An 18,464-nucleotide genomic window follows, 5' to 3' on the forward strand; every position below is an offset into this window, starting at 1 on the left:
GCCCAGTGTGGCACTGAGAGAGTGCTGCACTGTCAGTGTATAAATGATATGTTAAACCCTGCAAAATCTAGCTGCGCTGAACAGGCTATTTATCGCCTACTTGTGGCCTAACTGGAGATCCTTAAAGAGACTAGTGAGGTTACTTTTTCTTTAAATGCTTATTGGAGGCAGAAGGACCAATTTAGCACCTCAGTGTTGAAGATCATTACCAATCTTCACTCAGTGTTGAAGATCATTACCAATCTTCACTCAGTGTTGAAGATCATTGTCATTTCTCACTCAGTGTTACAGACTATTACCAATCTTCACTCTATGTTGAAAAGCATTATCAATCTTCACTCAGTGTTGAAGACTATTGTCATTCTTCATTCAGCATAAACCTAATCGCTTACTAAATCTAACGGCATCCTCCTGCTCATCTCCGTCCCTCTAATATCTTGCTTTGCCTCACTCAGGATCCACTGCTTGCCCCTTCCTCTCAATTGCATAACTGCACTCACATCCCATTCCCAGGATTTACCCATGGTCTACCGCCAATGATGCTTTGGTCCAAAATTGATTCCTTCTTAACTTACCTATTGTTGACCAGCGGGCATCTTATCATCGCTTAAGTGCCATGAGGAATAGCCATGGTGTCCCAAACTTTCTGATCAAAATAAGAATGAATGAATTCATTGCTATTTTGCTTTTTTGATTCTGTAGATGAATTATCAGTTATCATTATCAGTGCCTGGCTTACAACTGGGCATAGCATCCTTACCCTGCAGTAGGAGGCTATTTGGCTCATTGTGTCTACACTGACTCTCCTACAGAGCATCTTACCCAGACCCTATCCCCGTAACCCCATGTATTTACGCAACTAATCCTCTTAATCTACACATCCTGGGAACTAAGGGACAATTTACCTTGACCAATCCACCTAACCTGCATATCTTTGGATACTAAGGGGAAATTTAACATGGTCAATTCACCTAACCTGCACATCCTGAGATACTAAGGGGCAATTTAGTATGGCCAATCCAGCTAACCTGTACACCCTGGGATACTAATAGACAATTTAACATTGTCAATCCACCTAACCAGCACATCTTTGGACACTAAGGGGCAATTTAGCATGGCCAATCCGCCTAACCTGAACATATTGGAACACTAAGGAGCAATTTAGCATGACCAATCATCCAAACCCACACTTCTTTGTACTATGGGAGGAAACCGGACCAACTGGAAGAAACCCACGCAGATATGAGGAGAACATGCAAACTCACATAGACAGTCACTCGAGGCCGGAATGGAATCTGGGTCCCTGGCTTTGTGAGGCAGCAGTGCTAACCACTGTGCCACCTCGCCGTCTTGAGCGGACATGACTTTTAATTCAAATAAACTTTCTCCTAGAATATGTTTTAAAAGGCAAACCAACTGAATTGTTGGAGTTCAGGGTTAAGCCACTGTTTAATGTTGTTTCTTCCGTCATTATCAAACTCTTGCCGACCTTCTGTTAATCCTTCTGCTGATGATCAGGAACTCCAGTCCTTCTGTATGGACAACATGTCCAAAGGATTCCTTTTGTATTCTTCTGATATTATTTATGAGCATAAATAATATCAGAATAGCATAAAAAAAAGCCCTTTAGTCCATTGCATCTGCGCCAGTCAAAGACAAACCACCTAACTATTCTAATCCCATATTCTAGCACTTGGCCCATAGCCATGTATGCATCAGCATCATAAATGCACATCTAAATGCTTCTTCAATGTTATGAAAATCTCTGGCTCCATCACCTTTTCACCTAGTGAGTTCCAGACTCCCACTGCCCTCTGGGTGAAAACATTTTCTTCACATCCCTTTTCTTCCTGTCTACTGTTGCCCATGCTATTTCCAATATCCTGTGGATTCACCCAACCAGCATTGTGTATAATGGATTTTATTCAAACACTTCCGTGTACATCAGGCAAAAGGGACACACACACAAACCAATAATAACCAATTCACAACTTTATTCCAAACAGTAAAAGATTTAAGTTTTACAACTTTTTAATGATTCTCTCCCTCTAGCTAATTGGTCATTTAGGAATTTGTATATTACCCTGGAATCCCGTGATCCCATCTGCAGGCTGAACTCTCAAGTTTGTCTTTCTCTCTCTCTGATCTGGAGGCGAGCTGCTCTTGTTGCTATCATATCCTGATGTACTTCTGGAGGAAGCTGGAGCAGTGGGTTCTCTCGAACGCTGCTAGCACAGTTTTCTTATATCTATCCAGCTGCCTTCCTGAATCTCCTGAGGATTTGGCCTATCAGTGCTTAGGTCTGATTAGTTTCACATCATTGTCGGTGGGTTTTGATGGATGTTAATGAGTTGCAATGGGTGGACCCTTTGCGTTTGTGTGCTAGATGTCTAATTTCAGCTTCTAATATGCATCACATCTTTTGTTTCACTGATACATGCCTGTCCCGTGTCCCGGGAGGGAGTGCAGAGGAGGTTTACTAGGCTGATGCCGGAGTTGAGGGGGTTGAACTATGAGGAGAGGCTGAATAAACTAGGCTTGTACTCGTTAGAGTTTAGAAGAATGAGGGGAGATCTCATTGAGACATATAAGATGATGAATGGGATGGATAGGATAGAGGTGGAGAGACTCTTCCTGCTCAGAAAGGACAGTAGGACTAGGGGGCACAGCCTCAAGATAAAGGGGGGCGGTTTAGAACAGAGTTGAGGAGGAACTTCTTCACTCAAAGGGTGGTGAATCTCTGGAATTCTCTGCCCGTTGAGGTGGTGGAGGCTGCCTCGCTAAATATTTTTAAGACGCGGGTTGATGGGTTTTTGATAAGCGAGGGGATTAAGGGTTATGGGGAGAGGGCGGGAAAGTGGAACTGAGCCACGACAGATCAGCCATGATCTTATTGAATGGCGGGGCAGGCTCAAAGGGCTAGATGGCCTACTCCTGCTCCTATTTCTTATGTTCTTATGTTCTTATAACGGTGATTTATTTCTCAGGAAATGTCCTTTTATACATGCTAATGTGTCCTGGTGCATCTTTGGTTTTCAAAAAGGTGATGGTGTAGTGGTATTATCGCTGGACTATTAATCCAGAAGCTCAGCTAATGTTTTGGGGACCCGAGTTCAAATCCTGCCACAGTTGATGGTGGAATTTGAATTCAGTAAAAACCTTTGGAATTAAGAATCTACTGATGACCTTGAAACTATTGTTGGAAAAACCTATCCGATTCACTAATGTCCCTTAGGGAAGGAAATCTGCCACCCTTACCCAGTTTGGCTTACATGTGACTCCAGATCCACAGCAATGTGGTTGATTTTCGATTGTCCTTGAAGGGCAACTAGGGATGAGCAATAAGTGCTGGCCAGCCAGCGACGCCTATGTCCCAAGGTGAATAGAAAAAAATTGTCTGAACTGGAATCTTGAAAAGGACCCCTCTTTTGGGCAGACTGTGTTGGACTGAGGTAATCCCAGCATACCTTGCTTTTAGGCCAATATCTGTCCGTCTCTATATCATTTCTCTGCCCCTGCGTTTCTGGCCTGATGTTTGTCTGCAGTTGGTTTCTTTTCAATGTACGCCAATCTATCGGCACCCCTCACAATTTTATACATCTCAGTCATGTTCCCCCCCCCCCTCAGCCTTCTCTGCTCCAAGGAAAACAACCCTAGTTCAGCCAATCTCTCTTCATAACTCAAACTCTCCAGCCCAGGTGACATCCTGGATAATCTCCTCTTGTTATGACCCAGGCCAGAAACTCCAAAGTGTTTTGTGAAGGTAATCTAGATGCTAAGTTTTACATTTGATTATGGCATTCAGATGAGCATAAAATTTTGCAGTCCAGGTATGATTCAAGTAACCCACTAGGAAGCATTTATCAAACTAAGGTTATTTTAGAATACAGTTAGAATACAATAAATAGAATTAGCATAACTTTTACCAATTACAAGAATTAAACATGACACAGTATAAAACTTGACAGCTAATGGAAAGCAATGGCCTCATGTTTTTATTGCTAGACTATTAATTCAGCTGATGTTCTGGGGACCCGGGTTCGAACCCTGCCATGGCAGATGGTAGAATTCGAATTCAATAAAAAAAATCCGGAATTAAGAATCTACTGATGACCATGAAACCATTGCTGAATGTTGGAAAAACTCATCAGGTTCATGAACGTCCTTTAGGGAAAGAAATCTGCCGTCCTTGCCTGGTCTGGTCTATATGTAACTCCAGAGCCACATCGTTGACTCTCAACTCTTCTCTGAACAAGCACAACTGGGGGAGGGCAATAAATGCTGGCCAGTTGGCAATGTTCAATGAATGAATTAAAAAAGAGCTAGCTATCTCTGTTGTTCCAAGTCAAACACCATCCTGCAGACACACACCTTTACTAGCCTTGGCACAAAAAAGCTCACGTGATACCGGAATTCCAGCTTTCTAATGCCTGCTGTGAATTGGTCCTTTGAATGTTGGATCAAATCTCTGGGGGTTCCCAATCCTGGAACTTTCCAAAAGCCTCTGGAGAGACAGAGAGAAACAAAAAAAACACACTGCCTTCTCCCATTAGATCCTGGCAGAAACTGAGAAAATGAAATTAAAATTGAACTTTCCTCTGAAGCTGTCCCTAACCACTTGACATACACTGTCAATCAATCTCAAATCAAGCTGCACTCAGCAATTACCAAAGGACCATAAAACCTGTGAACACTGCATTAGTCCAGATTAAAATCAGCATTATATTGCTTCAGTAACAACTAGAGAACACTAGTTACAGACAACAGGCGCTGGCAAAATCCTGCAAAAGGACATGATTAAAATACATTTCTTAAAGGATAAGTATTGTTACGCTCTGCACCCTTTCCAGTGCAATCACATCCTCTCCTATAACATGGATGAAGGAAAGTGTGTCACGCGATTCAGTCTTAGTTTCACTTTTGTTTCTCAGCAGAGCACATACGCACAGCTCTGATATCTTTAAGCTTTTCACCTGTATACCTGTTCACATGTGCCTAATCTCAATAAGTGAACCCCAATCCCTCAAGAGTGATTGATGCTTTCATATCATTGTAAATACATGACAGTTACTGCGGACCAGATGCATCTACAGTATCTGGGAGCCAGGGGCTAACTTCTTTGAATCATAGAATCATAGATTCTGCAGTGCAGAAGGAGGCCATTCAGCCCATTGAATCTTTACCAACTATAATCCCACTCAGGCTCTATCACAACAACCCCATGCATTTACCCTAGCTAGTCCCCTGACACTAAGGGGCAATTTAGCATGGCCAATCTACATAACCGGCACATCTTTGGAGTGTGGGAGGAAACTGGACCACCCAGACGAAACCCATGTAGACACAGGGAGAATGTGTAAACTTCACACAGACAGTGACCCAAGCCGATAATTGAACCCAGATCTCTGGCACTGTAAGGTAGCAGTGCTAACCACTGTGCCACCGTGCTGCCCCTTCTGGCACATGGTCATTTGCTTAAACTCCTGAAGGTTGTAGGCAGAACAAGTCCCAGGCCTGGGAATCAGGGGAGAGTAAAGGAGGAGGTGAGAGAATTAATGAGGGATGGACTGAGATTGACAGGCCGAGAGGTCTTGCAGTTTCCTCATGTTCTGCTCCCGTTGTCTTGTTGCATTGCAGAATGACAATTGTGAGGGCTTTCTTGTGTGTCTTTGCTTGCCATTGAGAAATTTGCCTTTGAAACCGCTTTAAGTTAAAAAAAGTCACAATTCGCAGAGTGAAAATTAAGATGAGGATTGTCATGAATTACAATTAATTGGGATTAAAATAAATGGGATTTGCAATTAAAAGATAATTAGCTAGACCCGACAAAATGTTAGTCGTGATGTCTGCTTCAGCGTTAAAAGAAAAATAATTGATAGCTGGTGAGATTTCTATTTGTTTGAAAGATTGCTTGCCAAATTGGTTTCAGAGGGAATTTTTATTCCAAACTTTTCCTTCCAGTGTGAACTTGATGCTTTACGGATTTTTTAAAATTGTCCAGCTGTAATGTTTCCAACCGATCTCTGTCCAGTCTGCCTTTCCCTTGCTCTCTCCTTCTTTCTCCGTTTTCCACTTACACTGTCTCTGTCTCTTTTGGGCAGCATGGTGTTTAGCACTGCTGCCTCACAGCGCCAGGGAACCAGGTTTGATTCCCGGCTTGGGTCGCTATCTGTGCCAAGTCTGCACGTTCTCCCTCGTGACAGTGTGGGTTTCCTCTGGGTGCTCCAGTTTCCTCCCACAGTCCAAAAGACGTGCTGGTTAGGGTGCATTGGCCAATGTTAAGTTCTCCCTCAGTTTTATCCAAACAGGCGTCGGAGTGTGGCGACTAGGGGATTTTCACAGTGACTTCTTTACAGCGTTAATGTAAGCCGACTTGGGACACTAATACTTAAGCTTATCTTTTCCTTTCCTGGGGCTGTTGCTAACATCTCCAGCAGAGTTTGGCTGACTTAGCTCAGACCAGGGCCTGTTCCTGGACTCTCCCTGATTTGAGTGCCAGTCTTCGGATGGTGACCCTGATTCTAGGCCTTGGCGAGAGTCTACGTTTTGTTTAATTTTAGTTTGTTATTCTCTTCCCTTGGATTCCCGCCAATGATAAATGGTGTTTGTAATGACACAGTCAGAGCAGTAAATCGCCACAAAGTTCCTCACGGGAAAAGTTGTCACGCAAAGTCTGACATGGAGCCACAATGGGAGATATTAGGGCTGGAGCAGACCAAAGGCTTGGATAAGAAAGTAGGTTTTAAAGGGTGTCTTAAATGATGGGCACAGTAAGAAGTCTCACAACACCAGGTTAAAGTCCAACAGGTTTATTTAGAATCACAAGCTTTCAGAGCACTGCTCCTTCATCAGGTGAGTGACTCTAGATCACCGACATTGATGCCATCATCTCACGTGAGAACACCACCCACCAGTACATGGTACATACTCATGTGACTTGGCCAACATTGTCTATCTGATACGCTGCAGGAAAGGATGTCCCAAGGCATGACACATTGGTGAGACCACACAGACGCTATGACAATGGATGAATGGACACCACTCAACAATCACCAGGTGTTCTCTTCTTGTTGGGGAACACTTCAGTGGTCACGGGCAATTCAGCCTCTGATCTTCGGGTAAGCGTTCTCCAAGGCGGTCTTCACGACAACGCAGAATCACCGAGCAGAAATTGATAGTCAAGTTCCACACACATGAAGACGGCCTCAACCGGGATCTTGGGTTCATGTCAACTGTCTGTACCCCCCACCATTTGGCCTGGGTTTGCAAAATCTCACTAACTGTCCTGGCTTGAGACAATTCACACCTCTTTAACCTGTGCTTAACCCTCTCTCCAGTCACATTGTCTGTACCTGTAAAGACTTGATTACTTGAAAAGATTTGCATCCCAACAATTATCTTGGAATTGAGTCTATGTCTATATATGCTGTGTTTGTGAACCCACATCTCCACTCACCTGATGAAGGAGCAGCTTTCCGAAATACTCGTGACACCAAATAAACTTGTTGGACTTTAACCTGGTGTTTTGAGATTTCTTACTGTGCCTATCCCAGTCCAACGCCAGCATCTCCACATCATGGCTAAAATGATGAGAGAGACAATAACACAGAGAGGTAAAGGGATGTAATTCTAGAGCTTATAGGTCTAGGTAGCTGAAGGCATGACCACCAATGAGGAGCAAATTTCTTTTATTCATTCAGGATGTGGGCACCGCTGTCTGGGCCAGTATTTATTCCCCACCCCTAGTTGCCCTCCACTTCAGAGGGCATTTGAGACTCAACCATTGCTGTGGACCTAGAGTCACATGTAGGCCAGACCAGGTAAGGATGGCAGATTTCCTTCCCTAAAGGACATTAGTGAACCAGATGGATTTTTACAACAATCAACAATGGTTTCATGGCCGTCATTAGACTTTTAATTCCAGATTTTTTTAATTGAATTCAAATTTTACCATCTACCAAGGGGGGATTCAAACTCAGGTCCCCAGAAAATGAGCTGAGTTACTGCATTAATAGTCTAACAATAATACCATTAGACCATCACTTCTGCTGTTGTCCATCACAAATTGTACTTGAATTGAATAGCTTGCTAGGCCATTGCAGAGGAGAGACAACCATGTTGCTGTGGTCTGCAGTTACTTGTAGACCAGACTGAGTAAGGATGGCAGATTTCCTTCCGTAAAGGCACATTAGTGAACCTCATGATTTTGTACACCTCAGTAAGGTCACCCCTCATGCTCCTATGTTCCAAGGAATAAAGTCCTTGCCTGGCCAACCACTCCCTATAACTCAGTCCTGACAACATCTTCCTAAATCTTCTCTGCACTCTTTCCTGTTTATTGATGTGTTTCCTATAACAGGGTGATCAAAACTGTGCATGATGATCGAAGTGCAGCCTCATCAATGACTTATACAACTGTAACATAATGTCCTAATTCCTGACTGGTGAAGGCCAGTGTGCTAAACACCTTCTTCACCATCCTGTCCATGCTGTTGACAAACTATGCATCGTACTCCTGGGTCCCTCTGTTCCTCAACACTCTCCACGGCCCTACTGTTCACTGTATGAGTCCTACCCTGGTTTGACTTTTCAAAATGCGACAGAGTATTCCAATGCAAAATCTTCAAACGTGGGGATTGAAAACCTTTGTGAGAAAGACCAAGTTTCAGTCAGGCTTACAATGGGACAAACATCTGAGAGATCCATGGTATTGGCTTTGGTTACATATGTCATTGTGGTATGTCTGACCACAGTTCGCCTGCTAATTCACAAGCACCTCATACTTATCCTGAATGTTAGAGTATAGGATAGATATTGTAAATTATTTCATCTTCTTGAACTTGCACAGTAATTTGTTCCAAACCCATGGGATCTTCTGGAGTTATTCACTTTATTCTTTGACTTTATTCATCTTGAATCTCAAAATTTACCTATTTTAAACCAGACGTTATATGTTGCTAACCGGATCTGCCCCTATGTCCTGGGGTCCGGTCAAGGATCATAACAATAAAAATAAAGGTCCCCGATGGGACAACAATCCCCCAGGGTTGCGCTCCTATGAATGAGGGAGTCAGGTATCCTGGATATACGAGAGACTGAGGTAGCTGTCCTCATGGGTGTTTGATGCACTTACATTGAGGCAGATGGCACAGTGGCACAGTAGTTAGCACTACTGCCTCACAGTACCAGGGACCCAAGTTCTAGTCCAGCCTTGGCTCACTGTCTGTGTGGAGTTTGCATGTTCTCCCCAGTTGTCTGGGTTGGTTTCCTCCAGGTGCTCCAGTTTCCTCCCACAGTCCGAAGATGTGCGGGTTAGGTTGATTGGCCACGCTAAATTTTCCCTTAGTGTCAGGGGGATTAAGTTTATTTATTAGTCGCAAATAGGCTTACATTAACACTGCAATGAAGTGAAAATCCCCTAATCGCCACACTCCGGCCCTCGTTCAAGTATATTGTGAGAGAATTTAGTACCTAACCAGCACGTCTTTCAGACTGTGGGTGGAAATCAGAGCACGCAGAGGAAGCCCATGCAGACACAGGGAGAATGTGCAGATTCCCTGCTGTGTAGGAAAATTAGAATCCAATGGTTGGGAATGCGGTATGGATAAGTTATCAAAGCTGAAAAGGGCCTTCCTACAAATTATTTTGGCAGAAGTTTGGCTTTCTCTCAGCGTTCGGCGCCTCTTGCCTTTAGCCTGAGGATTAAGCGAGTGTGACAGTTAAGTAAAGCCCTCTTGACTAATTGCACAGACAACAATCCCACCTCAGGGTCTATCCCCACAACCCACACATTTACCCCACTAATCCCTCTAACCTACACATCCTGGGACACTAAGGGGCAATTTAGCAATGCCAATTCACCTAACCTACATATCTTTGGACACTAAGGTGAAATTTAGCATGGCCAATCCACCTAACCTACACATCGTTGGACGCTAATGGACAATTCAGCTTGGCCAATCCATCTAACCTACACATCTTTGGATACTAAGGGGCAATTTAGCATAGTCAATCCACCTAACCTGCACGTCTTTTGGACTGTTTCCATTTATTGCCTAATGTCTTACCATTCATGAGTGAGAGCAATTATATAAACTGAAAAGATTATTCAGCACATTCCTCCCCTAGGTAAGAGCTAATCACACATCATATCATATATTACTCACATCAATGCTGCCATTGCTCACAGTTTTAGTTTGTGTATATGGTGGAGCCAATTTGACATTTCAAATATATTTCAGTATGACAAATCCTCAAAATTAACTTTATTTCTTTATTCATTCACAAGTAATTGTGGAACACTCTGTTCAAATCCCTGGTGAACATGAGCTGGAATATTTCCAGTTCCTTTCCTCTTTTCCCTGGGGGCTAATTTGGAGACATATTTCCTGACTATATTGTCACGTCTCCGTGGGTGAGTTTGTGTCTAATGTGTAGTGTTGCCCTGGGGGCCAAATTTCTCTTCAGAATTGTGGTTCTCTAGCCCTGCGAGCACCTCCTCATGGTTTGGTGATTGTTCTATTCGATAGGTTTCCAATTCCAATTCTCTTCCCACACATAGTGAGGCACTAAGGCAGACTTCTGTCCGTAGCTCGTAATTCCTGGAAAAGGTCACGAGTCTGTCATAGAATTAGAGAATCCCTACAATGCAGAAGGAGGCCATTTGGCCCACCCAGCCTTCACTGACGACAATCCCACCCAGGCCCTGTCCCCACATCCCCACATATTTGACCTGCTAATTCCCCTGACACTAAGTGCCAATTTAGCATGGCCAATTCACCTAACCTGCACATTTTTAGACTCAAGAAGCAATTTAGCATGGTCAATCCATCTAACCTCCACATCTTTGGACACTAAGAGGCAATTTAGCATGGCCAATCCACCTAACACGCATGTCTTTTGGGCTGTGGGAGGAAATCTGAGCACCCAGGAGAAATCCACGCAGACACAGGGAGAATGTGCAGACTCTGCATTGATAGTGACCTGAAGTCGCAATTGAACCTGAGTCCCTGGCGCTGTGAGGCACCAGTGCTAACCACTGTGCCACCGTTTTGCCCGAGGGGATAGATTCAGCCCAAAGAACAGAGTAAATAGTTGTAACATTGTCATGTTTGTGTTAATGGATTAGTAACCTGAAGAATTGTACAAGTAGTACAGTGTTAAGATTTTAGCCTTGAATTTTTGGCCACTCTCACCCCCAAAGCCAGAGAATCCTGCCCAAGGTCAACGGATTTTTGTGGGGTCCACCCCAGCCCGCTACAATTCCCATGGTGGGCAGGATGGGAACTGGTATCAAGTAATCAAAAACATGCCAGATTGCCTTAGAGGCCTGAAGGTTCATGGATATCCTTTCGCAAAGGAAATCTGTTGCTCAAACCTGGGTCGGTCTTCTATGTGACTCCAGCCTGCATTGACTCTCAACTGCTGTCCGAAGTGGCCTTGCCTCTCCTTCTTCGCCAGTTATCAACTAGGGATGCAAAAGTAGGGGGTGACATAGCAGCACAGTGGTTTAGCACTGCTGCCTCACAGCGCCAGGGATCCCAGTTCATATTCCCGGCTTGGGTCACTATCCGTGCAGAGCCTACACATTCTCCCCGTGTCTGCGTGGGTTCAGCCTGGGTGCTCCGGCTTCCTCCCACAGTCTGAAAGACGTACTGGTTAGGTACTAAATTCTCCCTTGGTGTACCTGAACAGGCACCAGACTGTAACGACTAGGGGATTGGTTGAGTCATTTCATTCCAGCGTTAATGTAAGCCTACTTGTGACACTGATAAATAAGCTAACAAATAATGGAGAATGCCCCAGGATAATTTATTTGCAATTGCTCATCATCTATTAAAAACTAGGGATGAATAAGTAGGGGGCGGCACGGTGGCACAGTGGTTAGCACTGCTGTCTCACAGCGCCAGGGACGCAAGTTCAATTCCTGGCTTGGGTCACTGCGCGGAGTCTGCACATTCTCCCCATGTCTGCTTGGGTTTCTTCCGGGTATTTCAATTTCCTCCCAAAGTCTGAAAGACGTGCTGGTTAGGTGCTAAATTCTCCCTCACTGTACCTGAACAGGAGTGTGGCGACTAGGAGATTTTCACAGTAACTTCATTGCAGTGTTAATGTAAGCCAAACTGTGACACCAATAAACAAACTTTAAAAACTTCAATAATGGCCAATGTTGTCTGCCAGCTGAACTACAAAAGAAGCATCAGTTGAGGGGTAATAATCTCACTGAACGCTGTGTGCCTCTGATCCAAACTCCTCACTGTCTCAGTATTGAAGCAGCTTCTGGGCCTACGACGAAGACTATTTCAGTGTGGGATGCGAATGAAATATGACTGTGTCCTGTAGACTCGTCACTGTAATTAATTAGTTTTAGATTACTTTACAAGATGATTACAGTCGCAGTTAATAATATTTTGAAAATTCGTCAATCTGACATATGCTTTAAATGTCAGATTCACTCCGCCATATATATTAACTGAAACGTAACTGTGAGTAATGGCAGCATTACAGTGTGTACCCGATGTAATATGCTATGTGATTACCTAGGGGAGGGAAGTGCTGAGTAATCTTTGCAGTCTGGGCTGTAAGCTCTCGCGACCTGTGATAGGAGGCCCTCTCTTTTTGAGCACTTATTAAACCACAGGCAGATTCCCAGCCACCCGCTCCGCCCCCCCACCCCACCCCCCACCTCCACCCCCCAATCACCTTCTCCCTGCCTCATCATCTCGCCCTGCCTCCGGCAATGAGGGCACCTTCCCTCACCAACCCCACCCCTGCCTGACCCCAGGGTTCCTCTCAATGCATTGTAAGCACGATATTGGGTGAGATCTCCAGCGATTCACGCCAGTAGGATCTTCCAGTCCTGTTGGCAGCGCACCCTGCCCCACCCCCAGGTTTCCCAGCTGTGTGGGGCGGGTTCAATGGGAAATCCCAGGAGATTCCCATATCCAGAAGATCCCATCACCAGTCATGGGTGTGCAGCCCCTCCTGCCTCTGGAAAACACGCCACAGGGCAGCCAGAGAATCTCACGCATTGCTTTCTACTCTCATTCCAGAGTCTTAGCGTGAAGGCATTCTGACCCTTTTACCCTTGCACATCAGCTGTAGACCATAAGACCATAAGACATAGGAGCAGAATTAGGCCACTCGGCCCATTGAGTCTGCTCGGTCATTCAATCATGGCTGATAGTTTTCTCATCCCCATTCACCTACCTTTTCCCCATAACCCCTGATCCTCTTAATAATTAAGAACCTATCTATCTCAATCTTAAAGACACCCAAGACCGCAAGGAACTACAAGTGTTTGTGAATGTAGCCCAATCCATCACGCAAACCAGCCTCCCATCCATTGATTCTGTCTACACTTCCCACTGCCTCGGCAAAGCAGCCAGCATAATCAAGCACTCCATGCACCCCGGACATTCTCTCTTCCACCTTCTTCCTTTGGGAAAAAGATACAAAAGCCTGAGGTCACAGACTCAAGAACAGCTTCTTCCCTGCTGCTGAAAGGCTTTTGAATGGACCTACCTGGCATTAAGTTGATCTTTCTCTACACCCTAGCTATGACTGTAACACTACATTCTGCACCCTCTCCTTTATGAATGGTATATTTTGTCCTGTAAAGTGCAAGAAACAATACTTTTCACTGGATGTTAATACATGTGACAATAATAAATCAAATCAAATCAATGATCTGGCCTCCACAGCCTTCTGTGGCAAAGAGTTCCACAGATTCACCACTCTTTGGCTGAAGAAATTCCTCCTCATCTCTGTTTTAAAGGATCGTCCCTTTAGCCTGAGGTTGTGCCCTCTGGTTCTAGCTTTTCCTACTAGTGGAAATATCCTCTCCACGTCCACTCTATCCTCCTGTGGACCTCCTGTAAGTTTCAATAAGGTTCCCCCTCATCCTTCTAAACTCCAACGAATACAGACCCAGAGTCCTCAACCGTTCCTCATACAACAAGCTCGTCATTCCAGGGATATTCTTGTGAACCTCTTCTGGACCCTTTCCAAGGCCAACACATCCTTCCTTAGATACAGGGCCCCAGATATAACTCCCAGCCTCTAAGGCAGAATATTGTGGACGTAAGCTGTGCATTTAAATTAGTGCCTTTTGTCTTATTTTTTAGTGCTTTTTGTGTCCTCAGAATGCTCATAACCAACAGGATTAGCTTGGGAACATAGCAACTGGTCTAATACAGGGCAATGTGTCAGAGATTCAGCCACAGTAACAAACAAGCACAGTAGCTCAGTGGTTAGCACTGCTGCCTCACTGCGCCAGGGACTCAGACTTGGGTGTCTGTGTGGAGTCCTCCCTGTGTCTGTGTGGGTTTTCTCTCCAGTTTCCTCCCATAGTCTAAAGATGTGCTGGTTAGGTGGCCATGCTAAATTGCCTCTTAGTGTCAGGGGATTAGCATGTGGGGCTATGGAAATAGGGTCTGGGTGGGATTGTGGTCACTGCAGATTCGATGGGCCGAATGGCCTCTTTCTGCACTCTGAGGATTCTATTCTATGAAATGAGATAACTGAACAGAACACCTGCTTTCCGAATGTTAGCTGAGGGATAAATATTGGCCAGGACAACAAGAGGACACCCCTACTCTCCATCGAATGTAACCCAAGGAACTTTGACATTGGCCAGAGAGATTGACCACGCGTTATTTGAAATGGGTGGCTGGATTCAGTGTGAAAACTCAAACCCAAGGATTCTAAATGGGACTGTGGGTTGTAGGTGACATACTTACACTTATCCCAAGCACCAGACATCTCAAGGTGATTTACAGCCAATTAAACGTGTTTGCAAGTGTAGCCACCACTCTAGGTGGTAGGTTAGTTCAGTGGTCTAACATGTGGTCCGGAGTGGTACCACTAGCTCTGGCGTCAGTTCTTTTCTTGGCTGAGGTTAGCCTTGGGAATTGGTTCTGCTGCCTGCCTTTGAGAGTGGAAGGTAATGGCAATAAATGGCCCAGCAACAGCTCAGGATGAAGCACTGGCAGGTAATGAACCACGGGCCTGCCCTCAGGCTGGGCACACGGGACGTGTCCAGACAGCCAATGTTCCATTTCGGGGAATGTGGCAGCCAATTTACACACAGCAAGATCCCACAATCAGCAATGACCAGGTAACCTGTGTTTGTGATGTCAACTGAGGCGTAAATATTGGTCATGACACAACTCCACTGCTTGCCTTCAAACTCATTGAATCCCTATAGTGGAGAAGGAGATCATTCAGCTCATTGGATCTGCACTGAGTCACCGACAGAGTATCTTACCCAGGCCTTAACCCGTAAACCTACACAATCCACCTAACCTGCACATCTTTAGACACTAAGGGACAATTTAGCATGGCTAACCCATCTAACCTGGACATCTTTGGACAGGACACTAAGGGGCAACTTAGCATGGCCAATCCACCTAACCTGCACATCTTTGGACACTAAGGGGCAATTTAGCATGGCCAATCCACCTAACCTGCACATCTTTGGACACTAAGGGACAATTTAGCATGGCCAATCCACCTAACCTGCACATCTTTGGACACTAAGGGGCAATTTAGCATGGCCAATCCACCTAACCTGCACATTTTTGGACACTAAGGGGCAATTTAGCATGGCCAATCCACCTAACCTGCACATCTTTGGACACTAAGGGGCAATTTAGCATGGCCAATCCACCTAACCTGCACATCTTTGGAGACTAAGGGGCAATTTAGCATGGCCAATCCACCTAACCTACACATCTTTGGACACTAAGGGACAATTTAGCATGGCCAATCCACCTAACCTGCACATCTTTGGACACTAAGGGACAATTTAGCATGGCCAATCCACCTAACCTGCACATCTTTGGACACTAAGGGGCAATTTAGCATGGCCAATCCACCTAACCTGCACATCTTTGGACACTAAGGGGCAATTTAGCATGGCCAATCCACCTAACCTACATATCTTTGGACACTAAGGAGCAATTTAACCTGGCCAATCCACCTAACCTGCACATCTTTGGACCCAAAAGGGCTATTTAGCACGGCCAATCCACCTAACCTGCATATCTTTGGATATTAAGGAGCAAATAGCAAGGCCAGTCTTTCTAATGTGCACATATTTGGACTGTGGGAGCAAACTGGAGTACGCGGAGGAAACACACGCAGACACGGGGAAAATGTACAGACTCCGCACAGACAGTGGCCCAAGGCCGGAATTGAACTGGCTCCCTGGAGCTGTGAGGCAGCAGTGCTAACCACTGTGCCACCGTGCCATCCATTAGAATAAGAATAATAAATAAGGATTCTGGTTTGAACTAGTCTTGTGTGTGCATTAAAATGGAACACCAGTAAACTGGGGAAATAAGGATATTGGCTTGAACTGTTTCTTCCTTCATCCCCGCAGAGAAGGGGAACATTGTCCCACTGGCTACCCTTGTCTAATTCCTTATGAGATTTAAAACGAGTAACAGAGAGGCATGTATAGTGGCGCAATTTAAATGGAATAAAAATAGCCAACAAATTAACATTGAGAGCCACCAAAGGAAATGAAAAAGCAATGAAGCTGAGTAAATAAAATATTTTTTGTACTCAGCTGGAGGACCGAGGATTAAGCAGGTCAGGCCGATGATGCAGAGCAAGCAGGCTCTATGCCTATTTAATCATAGCTTCAATCACACACTGAGTGCCTTATCTGCCTTGTCATCATCAGTTTCCAATACACAGAGGCAGCTGAGGCTCAAAGGGCAATGTTGCACTAACTCTATCTCACAGCTAACGCACTGGTAAGCATGGCCGCTTGACACCACGCCATGTTAAGTATATCTCTCAGTGATACCCTGAGTGTTGCTCACAGCTTCCTCCACAGTGGTTCAGTGCGCAATTAGAACGATACATTCTGGATCCTTTTCTTGTTTCAATATACACAAGGAACACAGTGAATGAAGGCCATTCAGCCCATTAAGTTCTCTTTTGTCAACGCAACGTTGAACGATTCCAGCTTATGTATCATTTGGACCAGATTAACCATGGAATCATTGAATCCCTACAATGCAGAAGGAGGCCATTCAGCCCATCAAATTGGCACCAGCTCTCTAAAAGATCATTCACTTTTCTTGGAACCACACATACTTACTCCACATTTTCCCCTAACCTACACATCTTTGGACACCAGGGGCAATTTATCATGACCAATCCATCTAACCTACACATCTTTGGACACTAGGGGACAATTTAGCATGGTAAAACCGCCTAACTTACACATCTTTGGACAACAAGGGGTAATTTAACATGGACAATCCACCTAACTACACATCTTTGGACACTAAGGGGCAATTTAGCATGGCCAATCCACCTAACCTGTGCATCTTTGGACACTAAGGGGTAATTTAGTATGGACAATCCACCTAACTACACATCTCTGGACCGTGGGAGAAACCATGCATGTGGGAGAAACCCATGCAGACAGATACCTTATATTTCTTCACAGTTTACATAGCTTAATTAAAACAATTGACCCACTTGCTTCTTGCATGGCAAAGAACTCCGGAGTATTGGAAGCAGACTGTCTTGTTTATTGAAAAATACCTTTCGAAATGGCATAGACTGTAACTTGACTTTCTGTTTGGTAAAAATAATTAAGCTAAAGCAAACAAATTAAGGGATAAAGCAAGAAGGGCAGCCCTTTAAAAGTGGGGGGGGCGGGGGGAGGGGAGGGGATGGGTAACCGCCCAAAACAAAGAACAAAGGGAACTTAAAACTTCAAACCAAAATGTGATTAATGGGGTCAGTAATACACCCCAGCCCCTGCAGTGCCCAACAAGCATGGAAGGCCTCAACGGCGCCCTCAGACACAGTATGCTCCCTCCCTTGGGATACCTGGCCACGAGCATATTCATGGTAGAGGGGCAGACAGTCAGGTCAGATGATCCCCTTGGTCACCTGCTGCCTGGACCTGTTTGTAACACGTTAGCTCGATGCAGGAGCAGGTTAAGTGCAACTCTACTGCAAAAAATGTTATGTTTTGGCAGGAGATCCAGTTCCCTGATTACCTCGCCCAATTCGACCCATTCCTATTCGCATTTGTGTGCCAACCTGTAGCTTAGCTATTAGGAGTTTGTGGTGTACAACTTAATTGCTGCTTTGACTATGCCTATAAAACAGATGTCCTAAGTTCAGTCTTCAAGTGTTCAATTGACTTTGATTATGTGTGTCCATTTGCTAATGATGCTTTCTGTGCTCAATTGATTAAGCCTGGGTGTTGATTCAGAGAAGAGAAAACTGACTGGAAAAGTTGCTTGAAGCAAATTTGTGTGCCTGGCATTTTAGAAACAACTCTTGGAAATAAATTCCTGTGTGCAAGCTGGTGTGTCATCTCTGCATATCTCTGAGATATAAAATATTACAAGACTGATATATTTATATAAATGTAAGTCTTTCTCTTCTATTGAATAATGTTTACCTAGTTTCTTTTTAAAAATCATTAT

Source organism: Carcharhinus amblyrhynchos, chromosome 35 (assembly GCF_965287045.1).
Source record: "Carcharhinus amblyrhynchos chromosome 35, sCarAmb.v2.hapA, whole genome shotgun sequence".
Classification (NCBI taxonomy): Eukaryota; Metazoa; Chordata; class Chondrichthyes; order Carcharhiniformes; family Carcharhinidae; genus Carcharhinus; species Carcharhinus amblyrhynchos.